This window comes from Pongo pygmaeus, chromosome 19 (genome assembly GCF_028885625.2).
Source record: "Pongo pygmaeus isolate AG05252 chromosome 19, NHGRI_mPonPyg2-v2.0_pri, whole genome shotgun sequence".
In the NCBI taxonomy this organism is placed as follows: Eukaryota; Metazoa; Chordata; class Mammalia; order Primates; family Hominidae; genus Pongo; species Pongo pygmaeus.
This window is the reverse complement of record NC_072392.2, coordinates 44,226,261-44,240,892: the sequence shown is the minus strand read 5'-3', so window position 1 is coordinate 44,240,892 and position 14,632 is coordinate 44,226,261. Positions and strand designations below refer to the sequence as shown.

The following is a 14,632-nucleotide window of genomic DNA, read 5'->3' as shown; positions in this document are numbered from 1 at the left end:
CATTTGCTTGGTAGATCTTCCTCCATCCTTTTATTTTGAGCCTATGTGTGTCTCTGCACGTGAGATGGGTTTCCTGAATACAGCACACTGATGGGTGTTGAGTCTTTATCCAATTTGCCAGTCTGTGTCTTTTAATTGGAGCATTTAGTCCATTTACATTTAAAGTTAATATTGTTATGTGTGAATCTGATCCTGTCATTATGATGTTAGCTGGTTATTTTGCTCATTAGTTGATGCAGTCTCTTCCTAGTCTCGATGGTCTTTACATTTCGGTATGATTTTGCAGTGGCTGGTACCGGTTGTGCCTTTCCATGTTTAGCGCTTCCTTCAGGAGCTCTTTTAGGGCAGGCCTGGTGGTGACAAAATCTCTCAGCATTTGCTTGTCTGTAAAGTATTTTATTTCTCCTTCACTTATGAAGCTTAGTTTGGCAGGATATGAAATTCTGGGTTGAAAATTCTTTTCTTTAAGAATGTTGAATATTGGCCCCCACTCTCTTCTGGCTTGTAGGGTTTCTGCCAAGAGATCCGCTGTTAGTCTGATGGGCTTCCCTTTGATGGTAACCCGACCTTTCTCTCTGGCTGCCCTTAACATTTTTTCCTTCATTTCAACTTTGGTGAATCTGACAATTATGTGTCTTGGAGTTGCTCTTCTCGAGGAGTATCTTTATGGCGTTCTCTGTATTTCCTGAATCTGAATGTTGGCCTGCCTTGCTAGATTGGGGAAGTTCTCCTGGATAATATCCTGCAGAGTGTTTTCCAACTTGGTTCCATTCTCCCCATCACTTTCAGGTACACCAATCAGACGTAGATTTGGTCTTTTCACATAGTCCCACATTTCTTGGAGGCTTTGCTCGTTTCTTTTTATTCTTTTTTCTCTAAACTTCCCTTCTCGCTTCATTTCATTCATTTCGTCTTCCAGGGCTGATACCCTTTCTTCCATTTGATCGCATCGGCTCCTGAGGCTTCTGCATTCTTCACGTAGTTCTCGAGCCTTGGTTTTCAGCTCCATCAGCTCCTTTAAGCACTTCTCTGTATTGGTTATTCTAGTTATACATTCTTCTAAATTTTTTTCAAAGTTTTCAACTTCTTTGCCTTTGGTTTGAATATCCTCCCGTAGCTCGGAGTAATTTGATCGTCTGAAGCCTTCTCTCAGCTCGTCGAAGTCATTCTCCGTCCAGCTTTGTTCCGTTGCTGGTGAGGAACTGCGTTCCTTTGGAGGAGGAGAGGTACTCTGGTTTTTAGAATTTCCAGTTTTTCTGCTCTGTTTTTTCCCCATCTTTGTGGTTTTATCTACTTTTGGTCTTTGATGATGGTGATGTACAGATGGGTTTTTGGTGTGGATGTCCTTTCTGTTAGTTTTCCTTCTAACAGACAGAACCCTCAGCTGCAGGTCTGTTGGAGTACCTGGCCGGCCGTGTGAGGTGTCAGTCTGCCCCTGCTGGGGGGTGCCTCCCAGTTAGGCTGCTCGGGGGTCAGGGGTCAGGGACCCACTTGAGGAGGCAGTCAGCCCGTTCTCAGATCTCCAGCTGCGTGCTGGGAGAAACACTGCTCTCCTCAAAGCTGTCAGACAGGGACATTTAAGTCTGCAGAGGTCACTGCTGTCTTTTTGTTTGTCTGTGCCCTGCCCCCAGAGGTGGAGCCTACAGAGGCAGGCAGGCCTCCTTGAGCTGTGGTGGGCTCCACCCAGTTCAAGCTTCCAGGCTGCTTTGTTTACCTAAGCGAGCCTGGGCAATGGCGGGCGCCCCTCCCCCAGCCTCGCTGCCAACTTGCTGTTTGATCTCAGACTGCTGTGCTAGCAATCAGCGAGACTCCGTGGGCGTAGGACCCTCTGAGCCAGGTGTGGGCTATATTCTCCTGGGGCACCATTTCCTAAGCCCGTCGGAAAAGCACAGTATTCGGGTGGGAGTGGCCCGATTTTCCAGGTGCCGTCTGTCACCCCTGGAAAGGGAACTCCCTGACCCCTTGCGCTTCCCGAGTGAGGCAATGCCTCGCCCCTGCTTCGGCTGGCGCACGGTGCACTCACCCACTGACCTGCGCCCACTGTCTGGCACTCCCTAGTGAGATGAACACGGTACCTCAGATGGAAATGCAGAAATCACCCGTCTTCTGCGTCGCTCGCGCTGGGAGCTGTAGACCGGAGCTGTTCCTATTCGGCCATCTTGGCTCCTCCCCCCTACAGTTTTTGTTTTTGTTTTGTTTTGTTTTTTGAGACAGAGCTTTGCTCTTGTCACCCAGGCTGGAGTGCAATGGCGCAACCTCGGCTTACTGCAACCTCTGCCTCCTGGGTTCAAGCGATTCTCCTGCCTCAGCCTCCCCAGTAGCTGGGATTACAGGCATGAGCCGCCACACCTAGCTAATTTTTGTATTTTTTAGTAGAGACAGGGTTTCATCATGTTGGCCAGGCTAGCCTCGAACTCCTGACCTCAGGTGATCCACCCGCCTCAGCCTCCCAAAGTGCTGGGATTAGAGGCCTGAGCCACCACACCCGGCCCACTCAGTCATTTTGATTGAAGCAGAGTTCTAGGTCTCCAGGAACAGTTTAAAAGCTGTAGGCTGGGCGCGGTGGCTCACGCCTGTAATCCCAACACTTTGGGAGGCCGAGGCAGGTGGATCATGAGGTCAGGAGTTTGAGACCAGCCTGGCAACATAGTGAAACCCCATCTCTACTAAAAATACAAAAATTAGCTGGGCGTGGTGGCGCATGCCTGTAATCCCAGCTGCTTGGGAGACTGAGGCAGGAGAATGGCTTGAACTCTGGAGGCGGAGGTTGCAGTGAGCCGAGATTGTGCCATTGCACTCCAGCCTGGGCGACAGAGCAAGACTCTGTCTTAAAAACAAAAACAAAAACTGTAACTAGGCTGGGCGCGGTGGCTCACGCCTATAATCCCCAACACATTGGGAGGCTGAGGCAGGAAGATCTCTTGATCTCAGGAATTTGAGACCAGCCTGGGCTACAATAGTGCGACCCTGTCTTTACAAAAAAAAAAAAATTAGCCTGGTATGGTGGTGTGCACCCTTGTTCCTAGCTACTTGGGCAGCTTAGGTAGGAGGATCACTTGAGGCCAGGAAGTTGAGGCTGCAGGGAGCCCTGTCCATGTCAGTGTGCTCCAGCCTGGGTGACAGAGTGAGACCATGTCTCAACACACACACACACACACACACACACACACACACCCTTAAAACTAGAAGGCAGAAATGGGAAATATTAGAATAGGCACAAATCTCATATTTATTGTTTACTATGTGCTAAGCACTTAACAAATATCTCATTAAAATCTTATAATAAGCCCCTGAGAGAATTACTGTTATTCCCATTTTGTGTAAGAAACTTCTCTTTTGTGTAGAGAAGTTTAATAAGTTCAAGGATAAGCAACCAGTAAACTATAGAATCAGGATTAAGATCTTAGTCCTTCTGCCTCCAAAACTCATGCCACACTGAATGTGGAAGGCTTTAATGCTCCTCCAATGCGGAATTGTATTTTGTAAGCCAAAGACAATTTTTGATCAGAAGAGAGATATAGACTTATAGCAAGAAGAGATACTGAAGGCTGGACATGGTGGCTCACTCCTGTAATCGTAGCACTTTGGGAGGCCAAGGTGGGTGGATTGTTTGAGCTCAGGAGTTCAAGACCAGCCTGGGCAACATGGCAAAACCCTGTCTCTACTAAAAGTACAAAAAAAAAAAAAAATTAGCTGGGCATGGTGGCGTATGCCTATAGTCTCAGCTACCTTGGGGACTGAGGTGGGAGGATCGCTTGAGCTCAGAAAGTCAAGGCTACAGTGAGTTGAGATAATGCCACTGCACTCCAGCCTGAGTGACAGAGACCCTTTCTTAAAAACAACAACAACAACAACAAAGAGAGATTGAAGATAATTTAATCTAAAACTGATTATACAGTTGAGAAATTTATTTTTAGCATTCCACAATGTTTTAGTGATACTGCTGAAACCCAAACCCAAATTCTTTTATTTGAAATCTAAAGCTCTTTCCATTACCCCAGCCCAGCATTTGTGGTGGAAATAAAATAATAGTCTGGTCAATGTATGTCTGAGGATGGAGATGGAAAACCATTTAGAAAGTTATCTGGGTATGAGTGTAGATAAAGGCTTGAAAGAGTAATAGCATTGGAAATGGAAAGGGAGGTATAACTATGAAGGTTGATAAAACAAGTGAACTATGAAGCACAGTATATAGTCAAGTTTATGCATGTGTTTGACTAGCAAGCCCCTGTTCACTAGATTTAGTGTTAATCCTTTATAACAGCTATCATTTATTGTTTACTGAGTGCTTGCACATGAATTATCTAATTTAAATCCTCTTTGAGGTAGACATTCCCATTTTATAGGTGAGGAAATTGACATTCTGAGCAATAATTGCCCAAGGTCTTATAGCAAATAAGTGGTAGAATCATGGTGCTGAAACCTATGCTTTTAACCAATATGCCTTAACATACCTAAACTGTAGGTGCTAGTTCACTTCTCTATCCTGGGGAGATATGGTAGTGGTAAGGAATACCAGTACTACAGAATTGAAATATACTGGGCCGGAAAAAGTGGAGATAATTCTGAATATCATATATTTTCTTAGGGCACTTGAAGTCGTAATATATATTTTTCATGATGAGTATAAATTCACTAGAAACCTGAGGTTAAAATTGAGTGGTAAGAACTTTTGCCAAATATTTAGGGATGGAAATTGGTGTCCAGGGAAAAAGAAAATACTATAACTTTTATCTTATACTGTAATTTCCTCCCTGATTTCTTCTTATACTTTATATTTCTCTCCTGTGGCATTTTAAATGTTCTGTCTTGTATAATTTTTGTTGATGTGTGGCTTTTACCCTCAGTAGACTGTAAATTCCTAAAGGATAGTAATTACTGTGCATTTATGTATTCTCTATTGTTGCTTTTCATGTTTTGTATTCTGCATTTGTTTATTGCATGCTTAGAATGTGCCAGATGTGGGTCAGACATGGTGGCTCATGACTGTAATCCCAGCACTTTGAAAGGCTGAGGTGGGCGGATTACCAGCCTGGCCAACATGGTGAAATCCTGTCTCTCCTAAAAATACAAAAATTAGCCAGGCATGTTGGTACATGCCTGTAATCCCAGCTACTTGAAAGCTGAGGCATGAGAATCACTTGAACTCAGGAGGTGGAGGTTGCAGTGAGCCACCTGGGTAACAATGCGAGACTCTGAAAAAAAAAAAAAGCCAGATCTGTACTAAGTCTTTAAGAGTGAATAAAATATAACGTCTGCCCTTCTGCTCTCCAGAGGCTTATTTCTAATAAGGAGACAAATGTAACAAATTTAATACAGTATAATGACTGTTGTAATTATGAAGTTAAAGGTACAGTGGAGGCTTAATAGAGAACTGAGCAATTTAACTTAGAATTTCAATTTGTTGGCCAGGTGCGTTGGCTCATGCCTGTAATCCCAGCACTTTGGGAGGCTGAGGCAGGCGGATTACCTGAGGTCGGGAGTTTGAAACCAGCCTGACCAACATGGAGACACCCTGTCTCTACAGTACAAAATTAGCTGGGCCCGGTGGTGCATGCCTGTAATCCCAGCTACTCAGGAGGCTGAGGCAGGAGAATGGGAGGTGGAGGTTGCAGTGAGCCGAGATAGCGCAATTGCACTCCATCCAGGGCAAGAAGAGTGAAACTCCATCTCAAAAAACAAAAAAAAGAATTTCAATTTTTTTTTTAATGATTAACAAGTGAAAAGTCTCAGCTTGTGAGAATAAAGAAGCAAGCAACTATTTTCTATCCATGCAGCTATACTTGCTGATAGATACATGGAGCACAGGTGTCTGTGAGTTAGTGGAATCTCTTTATTCTTCCATGAGAAGCATTGGTATTTTAAAGTGGGATGAAACCTGAAAATAAGAATACAAAGTAAAAAATGTTTTATAAGAAATCTATTTTATTAAAGAAAATCTTTAGAAAGTTCATTTAAAATTTACCACCAAAATTCAAAGTAATGTTGCTTAAACATTTGGAAAAGAGAACAAAATGTAATATCTTTTCATGTAATGTAATATCTTTTCAAATATAGTTTATTAGTTTAAAATCCAGTTTTTCCTTTCTCACTAAATCTTCCCAAACCAGTAGATAGAACTCCCACTGGATTTTCTTGTAACTCCCATTTGGTTCAGAAGGAGGGAGCAAAGAATGTAGGAGCTGGGTCCTGGTGGTAGCATACATATTTGAAATTGACTGAGTGTGAGACAATAGCAAGTGGTGTGAGTTGTGCCACGTTTAAAGAGGACTGATTGTTGCCACCTAGGATTATAGTCTCAGTGTAACATTTTAAAGTTACTTGAAAACTTCTGAACTTACCTGAACAATGAATGAATGAAAATAAAAAAATGAAAAAATAAACATTTTACCCTTAAATATTTCATTTAGATGAACTTTATAGAGGAGCTAGTAGCCAAGCTTCTATTTTTGAGATCCCCATGATTGTAAAGGGGCTCACATTTGTCCCCTATGTAGTCCAAAATCAGTCGCCTGTCCTGGACCTTATCTCTAGAGAATCTCAGTATGTCTGGGGCACAAGAAGCTCTACATTTAGGGCTGGGCTCAGTGGCTCACGCCTGTAATCCCAGCACTTTGGGAGGCCAAGGCGGGCAGATCATTTGAGGTCAGGAGTTCGAGACCAGCCTGACCAATACAGTGAAACCCCGTCTGTACTAAAAATAAAAAAGTTAGCTGGGCGTGGTGGTGGGCACCTGTAATTCCAGCTGCTGGGGAGGCTGAGGCAAGAGAATTGCTTGAACCCAGGAGGTGGAGGTTGCAGTGAGCTGAGATTGCGCCACTGCACTCCAGCCTGTGCTACAAAGTGAGACTCTGTCTTCAGAAGCTCTACATTTAACAAGCCCTACAGGTGATTTTGACGAGCAGCTGGGCTTAAGAACTATTACCTTATCTCAAGAACATTTTTTTCATTTACAGGTTTTGCCCTTTGATGAGCTAAATGTAGAGGCAAAGTGGGTGAAGTGAAAATGACTAGATTGTTGCCACTACTTTTAAGTAAAGTAAGAACAAACTTACGTGATGCTGTATAGGTTACACAGCATTTTCATATTTCATTTAGATTTATAACCCTTTAAATAATTGTTATTATTAATATCTCTATTTTGTAGTTGAAGAGAGGGAAGCACCAAGGAGTTAAATGACTTGCTCAGTGTCCCCCAGCTTGTTTGTGGTAGAACTGGACTTTCAACCCAGATCTCTTAACTCCCAAACCCTGTTTCATGCTCGTAGTGGTAAGAGGCAACCTGGATGCAAAGTAGATGTGTATTACAGGTTGAGGAGGGGTGAATAGTTTCATGAACTTTTAAAAAGCAGTTCCATTTTTAAATTCTTCCTAGAGCTTCTATAAACCCTTTTTAAGACAGCAACAATGACTCTGGCTTATTTGCTACTAGTTCTCTGCTTTGTTATATTATCACCCAAGCCCACCATGGATCCCATGCTAGAGAGGGTAAGACTTCTTTTTTCTTTTTCTTTCTTTTTTATTTTTGAGACAGAGTCTCACTCTTGTTGCCCAGGCTGGAGTGCAGTAGCATGATCTCGGCTCACTGCAACCTCTGTCTCTCGCGTTCAAGCAATTCTCCTGCCTCAGCCTCCCAAGTAGCTGGGATTACAGGCACACGCCACCACACCTGGCTAATTTTTGTATTTTTAGTAGAGACAGGGTTTCACCATGTTGGTCAGGCTGGTTATGAACTCCTGACTTCAGGTGATTCACCCGCCTTGGCCTCCCAAAGTGCTCGGATTACAGGCGTGAGCCACTGTGCCCAGCAAGACTTCTTTTTTCTAATGGCTACACTCCTAACAAGTCATGCTTGTGCATCACCTGTTTCTTTTTTTTTCTTTTCTTTTTGTGAGAGATGGAGTCTCGCTCTGTCACCCAGGCTGGAGTACAGTGGCATGATCGAGGCTCACTGCAGCCTTCGCCTCCCGGGTTCTAGAGATTCTCCTGCCTCGTCTTCCCAAGTAGCTGGGACTACAGGCGTGTACCAGCACGCCCAGCTAATTTTGTATTTTTAGTCGAGATGGAGTTTCACTGTATGTTGGCCAGGATGGTCTCGAACTCCTGACCTCAAATGATCCACCCGCCTCAGCCTCCCAACGTGCTGGGATTACAGCCATGAGCCACCACGCCTGGCCTCGACTATTTCTTATTGACTTCCAGCATGTTGTGTTGTTGGAATTCCCAGTTGAGTTTGAAACAGATTTTCCACTTGGCATATTAGTAGTTCCTATCATGCCATTCATACTTGCTTTGTTGTTTGACATTTATCTTTTCATAGCATGAAATGTAGTGATTGGAATTGCATTATGGGCTACATCTTCTCTAATTGGTTCAAAGCAAATGAGATTGGATGGGAAAAGTCAGTGGATTATGGGCCTGTACAAAAGTGCTTTGATGAACATCTGTGTCATGTACATCTCCTCAATACTAAAAATACTGGGTCATAGGATGGACACATGCTTTATTCTACTAGTTATTGTCAGAAAGCATTTAAAGTGTTTTACCAATTTATTTTTATTATTTATTTATTTATTTATTTTTTTGAGACAGAGTCTCACTCTGTCACTCAGGCTGGAGTGCAGTGGCGCAATCTTGGCTCACTGCAAGCTCCGCCTCCCGGGTTCATGCCATTCTCCTGTCTCAGCCTCCGGAGTAGCTGGGACTACAGGTGCCCGCCACCATGCCCGGCTAATTTTTTGTATTTTTAGTAGAGACGGGGTTTCACGGTGTTAGCCAGGGTGGTCTCGATCTCCTGACCTCGTGATCCGCCCACCTCAGCCTCCCAAAGTGCTGGGATTACAGACGTGAGCCACCGCGACCGGCCATTTTACCAATTTATAATCCCACCAGCTGGGTATGAGAGTTTCAGTTTCCCTATGTCCTCAAACTTTAAAATATATGTCAGTTTGACAGGATAAATGTGATCTCATTGCTTCTCATTTGTGTTTTCCTGGTTGAGTGTCATTTTGTGTACTGATTGGCCATTTGGGTTTTCTTTTCTGTCATTTGCCCTTTCTCCATTAAAAACAAAACAAAACAAAACAAAAAACCAAAAAAAAAAAAGAAAAAAACTTCCTGTTTGACTTTTCCTATTGACTTGTAACAATTCTTTATATATTTTCTGCACTTCAGTCCTTTGTTACCTGCTGCAGAGATCCTCCAGTCTGTGCTATTCATTTATTTGTTTATTTTGTGGCTTTGGTGTACAGAAGTTTTTTTTTTTTTTTTTTTTAATGTAGTCAGATGTATCAGTCTTTTCCTTTGTGGTTTGTGGGTTTTGTGGGGGCGGGTAGTTTTTGCATTTTGTCTTTTTTTTTTTTTTTGAGACAAAGTCTTGCTGTGTTGCCCAGGCTGGAGTGTAGTGGCAGCATCTTGGCTCACTGCAACCTCTGCCACCCGGGTTCAAGTGATTCCCCTGCCTCAGCCTCCCAAGTAGCTGGGATTATAGGCATGCACCACCATGCCCGGCTAATTTTTGTATTTTGAGTAGAGATGGAGTTTTACCGTGTTAGTCATGGTGGCCTCGAACTCCTGACCTTAGGTGATCTGCCCGCTTCGGCCTCCCAAAGTGCTGTGATTACAGGCGTGAGCCACTGCGCCTGGCCTGGATTTTATCGTTCTTTAGCCTGAGGTCATTTATGCATGCCTGTATTTTCTTCAGAAAGTTTGAAATCTTTGCTTTTTCCACTTAAGTTTTAAGGGAGCTAGAGTTTATTTTTGTGTGTTACCTGAGGTGTCTTTTTTCTGTGTGGATAACAACCAGAGCTGTTGGCATTTATTGTAGTCTTTTTTTTTTTTGAGATGGAGTCTCACTCTGTTGCTTAGGCTGGAATGCAGTGGCACGATCTCAGCCCCCGGGGTTTAAGCGATTCTCCTGCCTCAGCCTCCTGAGTGGCTGGGATTATAGATGCGCACCACCACACCTGGCTAATTTTTTGTATTTTTAGTAGAGATGGGGGTTTCACCATGTTGGTCAGGCTGCTCTCGAACTCCTGACATTGTGATCTGCCCGCCTCAGCCTCCCCAAGTGCTGGAATTACAGGCATAAGCCACCGCACCCGGCCTGTAGTCCCTTCTTTCAAAAGCTCTGAAATACATGGGGCTATGTCTGGGCTCTTTCTTTCATCTTGGGTCAGACATAAGATTTGCCTTTCCTTGTCCGTCTGTACCTGCACTGCCTCCATATTGTTTTCATTGTTACTGCTTTATAAGTCATAATAGCAGGTGGGACACATCATTCCTCCTCCTCCTTCTTCAGAGTAGTCTTGGCTATTCTTTGCCTCCCCCATTTTTATTATGTCACTGTTCCTGTTGATAATGTTACCAACTTTCTGATTTTTCTGTTAAGTCACCATTGAAAATTTACCTCACAGCCTACCTCAGGACTTCCTTAGAATACTAATTCTCCTTTCCATCCCTGTTACCATCCAGTCCCCTACACCTGTTCCCATGGTAGCCCTGATCAGATGTCAGCTACCTCAGGCTGCATCCTACATCAGCCCCCATACCTCCACACCCCTGCATCATCCAAGAATATCCTGGACTTACCTTCCGGATGCAGCAGTCTGGTCTCAGACTCTAGCAGTGATTTCTAGTTGCTTCTCAGGGCCACAGGTCTTGCCTAGGAGCACTCCAGGGAGTCATTTGACAGCTTGCCCAGCTTCTTCTGGTGCCCTAGGGAAGACCACAGGGAAGCTGTGGAAGAGACTAGGCACAAGCTGAAGCCAAAGTTGGGTGCCTGACTGGCTTTGGTAAATTTGGGGTCATGGTTTGCAGTGCTCACGGTGTAGAGTGGTTGCTGACCTTTCCTCCAGGGTTGGAGATGATGTGAGAGCCCAGCAGGCCCCCTTCACATGGGCTCTAACTTGCGGAGACCTCCATCATGAGTACCAGGAGGTGGATGGTGGGGCCAGCATAAGCAGTATCCCAAGGACTGATCATGGAGGACCACAAGGAAGGGTCTTGAGGGTTACATTCGCCAGGCCCTGGGAAGCCTCCAGAGAGTGCTACTCAGATCCAGGGTACAGTGTTGCATTTCCAAATGAGACGGCAGTTCCTTCATATTGCCAGGGAAAGGTGTTTACCAAACAGGAGGTCCCTGTCATTCAGGCCTTCCTCTGAATGGTTTCCTCCAACAATTTGCTTCCTCTTCCTCTCCCACTGACCCAACTCTCTTTCAAGCAGCCCACCCTGCTTGCAATCCACATAACATTTCTTGTATGCCTTTTTGCATATCATTTTCTTCTATCTTCCTTCACCAAATGATGTCTTCCTTCTTCAAAGTGATGCTCAGAACTCTCTCCATCCACAAAACTTAGCTGGTTTTTCTTTCTCAGCCCCACCCCTGTGTCTGCTTGTCAGTGACAGCACTGTGCAGAGCTGCCCCTCTTTCTGTGTGTTAACACTTATGTGTATTGCTTTTCTCGTAATCTTCCCAGGGATTGTTCATGTCTGCCCAGCTTGTCATTCCTAATCATGTTGTTTCTCAAGGACAAAGATTATATCTCCCTTGCACTTTGACTTTTCATAGTACAGGCCAGTGCTTAGCACATTGGGTCATAGAACAGAACGTGGGATTGGCTGGGTCCAGTTCGAGGTTTATCACTTGCTATGTGACCTTGAACAAGTTACATAACCTTTCTGGGCTTTAGTCATCTTATTTATAAAATGAGGACAATAATGGTACTTTCCTCATAGGGTTACTGACTTGGCAGTCTATCTTGATATGGTAAGCACCCATAATAATATTGCCTATCAGTGTTATTAGTAGTAGTTAAGATATTAGAAACGATGCCAAAATATGAGGCCTAAAGTGCTACATACAAATTTTACAGTTCAGTGATGCTGTCAATTTAAATCAGTTACATCTTGGCATCAGGAAAATTGTCTTTCCTGACTGAAGCGCTGTTGATTGCTTGTCTCCGTCATTTCCTCCCTCTTCCTGTGACAGGCAAGTCCACAAGATCCAGTCTTGCATGGGATGTCTGGAGATGGCAGACAAGCAGTCTGGGCACTGTGAGTAACAACCGTGGAGACCAGAGTCCTTTCTCTAATGACACGATGCTAATGGGCTGGGTTTCCTGATTGTGCTCTGCCTTGGGGGCTTAATGATTCAGCACGGAATGAGTTTTGTTGTTAGGGTGGACAGAAAAACCCTATGACAAAGTCACTGATTTCCCTTATTATGCCCTTTGGAATCCCACAAGTCTTATCCCCCATTACCCCTTCACTCAACTTGACATGGCCCTGTGGGAATGGAAGCACCTTCCTCCATCTGTCTTAATCTAATTACCTAGCCTTAGAGGAATGTGCTCCATAAAAACTCAGTGATGGTCAGGTGAGGTGGCTCATGCCTGTAATCCCAGCACTTTGGGAGGTCGAGGCAGTGGATCACTTGAGGTCAGGAGTTTGAAACCAACCTGGCCAACATGGTGAAACCCCATCTTTACTAAAAATACAAAATTAGCCAGGCGTGGTGGCACATGCCTGTAATCCCAGCTACTTGGGAGGCTGAGGCTGGAGAATTGCTTGAACCTGGGAGGTGGAGGTTGCAGTGAGCTGAAATCTGTTGGTAGAGGAGCTGAGGCAGGACTGGCTTGTCTGTCATAATATAAAAGAGTCTTGGAAGATGTCTGGGGTCCAGGGTCTGAAACCCCTCATGGCTTTTGGAACACCAAGCTCTGTGCCAAAGGGTGGAAGGCTGCCCTGTCACACCACAAATCTAAGCCCAGGGCATAAAACCCCTCATGGCTTGGATGGAAGCCAGGGCTCAGGGCATAAAACCCCTTGTGGCCTCTGGAATGTGCACAGACTTGTTGATTGCTCTCCCAGGCTTGTAAACATGTTCTCCATTATCTCAAGCAGCAGAGCATATTCTATATGCGTCAAAGAAAATGCTAAACCATCACAGCTCTGCTTGATGCACCACTACCTTTCTACCCCCACATCCTCACGCCCTCACCTGTTTACCCCCACATCCGCACTTCCTCACCACCTGCTTCTTTGTTTGATCACCAATAAATACTGTGGGCTCCTAGAGCTTGGGGCCTTCACAGCCTCCATACCAGCGTTGGCCCCCTGGACCCACCTTATGCACTCTTGTCTTTTCTCATTCCTTTGACTCCGCTGGACTTTGTAGCCCTCATGGCCTGGTGTTGGGTCTGATCACCCCAACATTTCTGGTGGCCAACGTGGGGCTGTGAAGACCCCGGTGAAGGAATGCTAGGGTGTGTGGAAGCGGAGGACACATTGTCACAGGACACCTGAGGACGACTAAAAGAAGTTTGGTGGGTAAGCTGGGTGCTCAGAAGAACCAGGGTAACAATGGGACAGAATGAAAGTAAACATTCTGCTCATTTAAATTTCTTAAGGCATTCATTACAGAGGGGGGAGTGAAAGTTAGTACTCAGAATTTATTAACACTCTTTAGTACAGTAGAGCAGTTTTGCCCATGGTTCCCAGAAGAAGGGACAATGGAGTTGGATGAATGGGAAAGAATTGTCAGAGATTTTAAAAAGGTGCATAAAGAAGGAGCCAAAATTCCAGTTTCTGTGTGGTCAGTGTGGGTGTTGATAAAGGCAGCTCTTGAGCCATTTCAGATGACAAGGCAGATTCAGATGAGGAAGAGGCCGACAAGTGTAAAAAACTAACTTCAGATTCTGAATGTGAGGAACAGGAACCAGAAGAAATTAAAGAAAAGAAAGGGAAGCTGAAAAAGGTGTATTTTACTGGCCCATCGATTCCACCTGCTGAATTAAGTGAATGGCCACCTCCTCCCTCTCCCCTTAATAGGTGAGAAGATGAGTTAACTGTAAAACTTACTGCTCCTGTAGTGGCAGCATTAAAACTGGGAACAATTGGTGATGCTATACGAAATTCTATTCAAAAGGCTAGAGCTGAGGGAGATCTAGAAGCATGGCATTTTCCAGTTAACTATAGCTCAACAAGGAGGACAAAATATAGCTAATTGGGCCACTTTTCCTTTTAAGTTGTTAAAGGAATTTAAGCAAGCCATTAGTCAATATGAGCCAAATTCTCCTTTTGTACAAACTTTACTAAAAACTGTGGCTCTTGATAATAGATTAATACCATATGACTGGGATACTTTAACAAAATCTGTTCTCACTCTGTCCCAGTACTTGCAGTTTAAAACTTGGTGGGCTGATGAACCTCAAAACTCAGGCAAGAGAGAACACACAAGCACAGCCAGCTGTGCCTGTTTCCTTTGAACAATTAATGGGGTTGGGCCCTAATTGGGGCTGATTAGACAATCAAGCAGTAACGAAAAATGTTCCCATTGTTCAGTTATGCACTGTGTGCTTACGGGCATGGAAAAGAATAAATGTTACAGGGGAAAATATCCTTCTTTCAGTTGTTTGATTAACTGCCAAACCTGTTTGGGTGGAGCAATGACCACTGAAACAGGAAAAACTAGAGGCTTTAAAAGAATTGATGCAGGAACAATTACATAAGGGACATATAGAGCCTACTTTCTCTCCTTGGAACTCTCCTGTGTTTGTTATTAAAAAAAATGAGGTAAATGGAGAATGTTAACAGATTTGAGGGCTGTTAATGTTGTAATTCAACCCAT

General features: G+C 44.2%; 1 pseudogene across 1 annotated transcript in view; it reads left to right on the top strand.

Annotated features, from left to right (window-relative positions):
• Positions 1 to 14,632, top strand: part of LOC129017839 (keratin, type I cytoskeletal 18-like) — a 90,399-nt pseudogene that overhangs the window by 36,611 nt on the left and 39,156 nt on the right. The window contains exon 3 of the transcript XR_010124625.1: positions 11,993 to 12,057. The product of XR_010124625.1 is annotated as a keratin, type I cytoskeletal 18-like (transcript). The remainder of the gene's footprint in view (positions 1 to 11,992; positions 12,058 to 14,632) is intronic.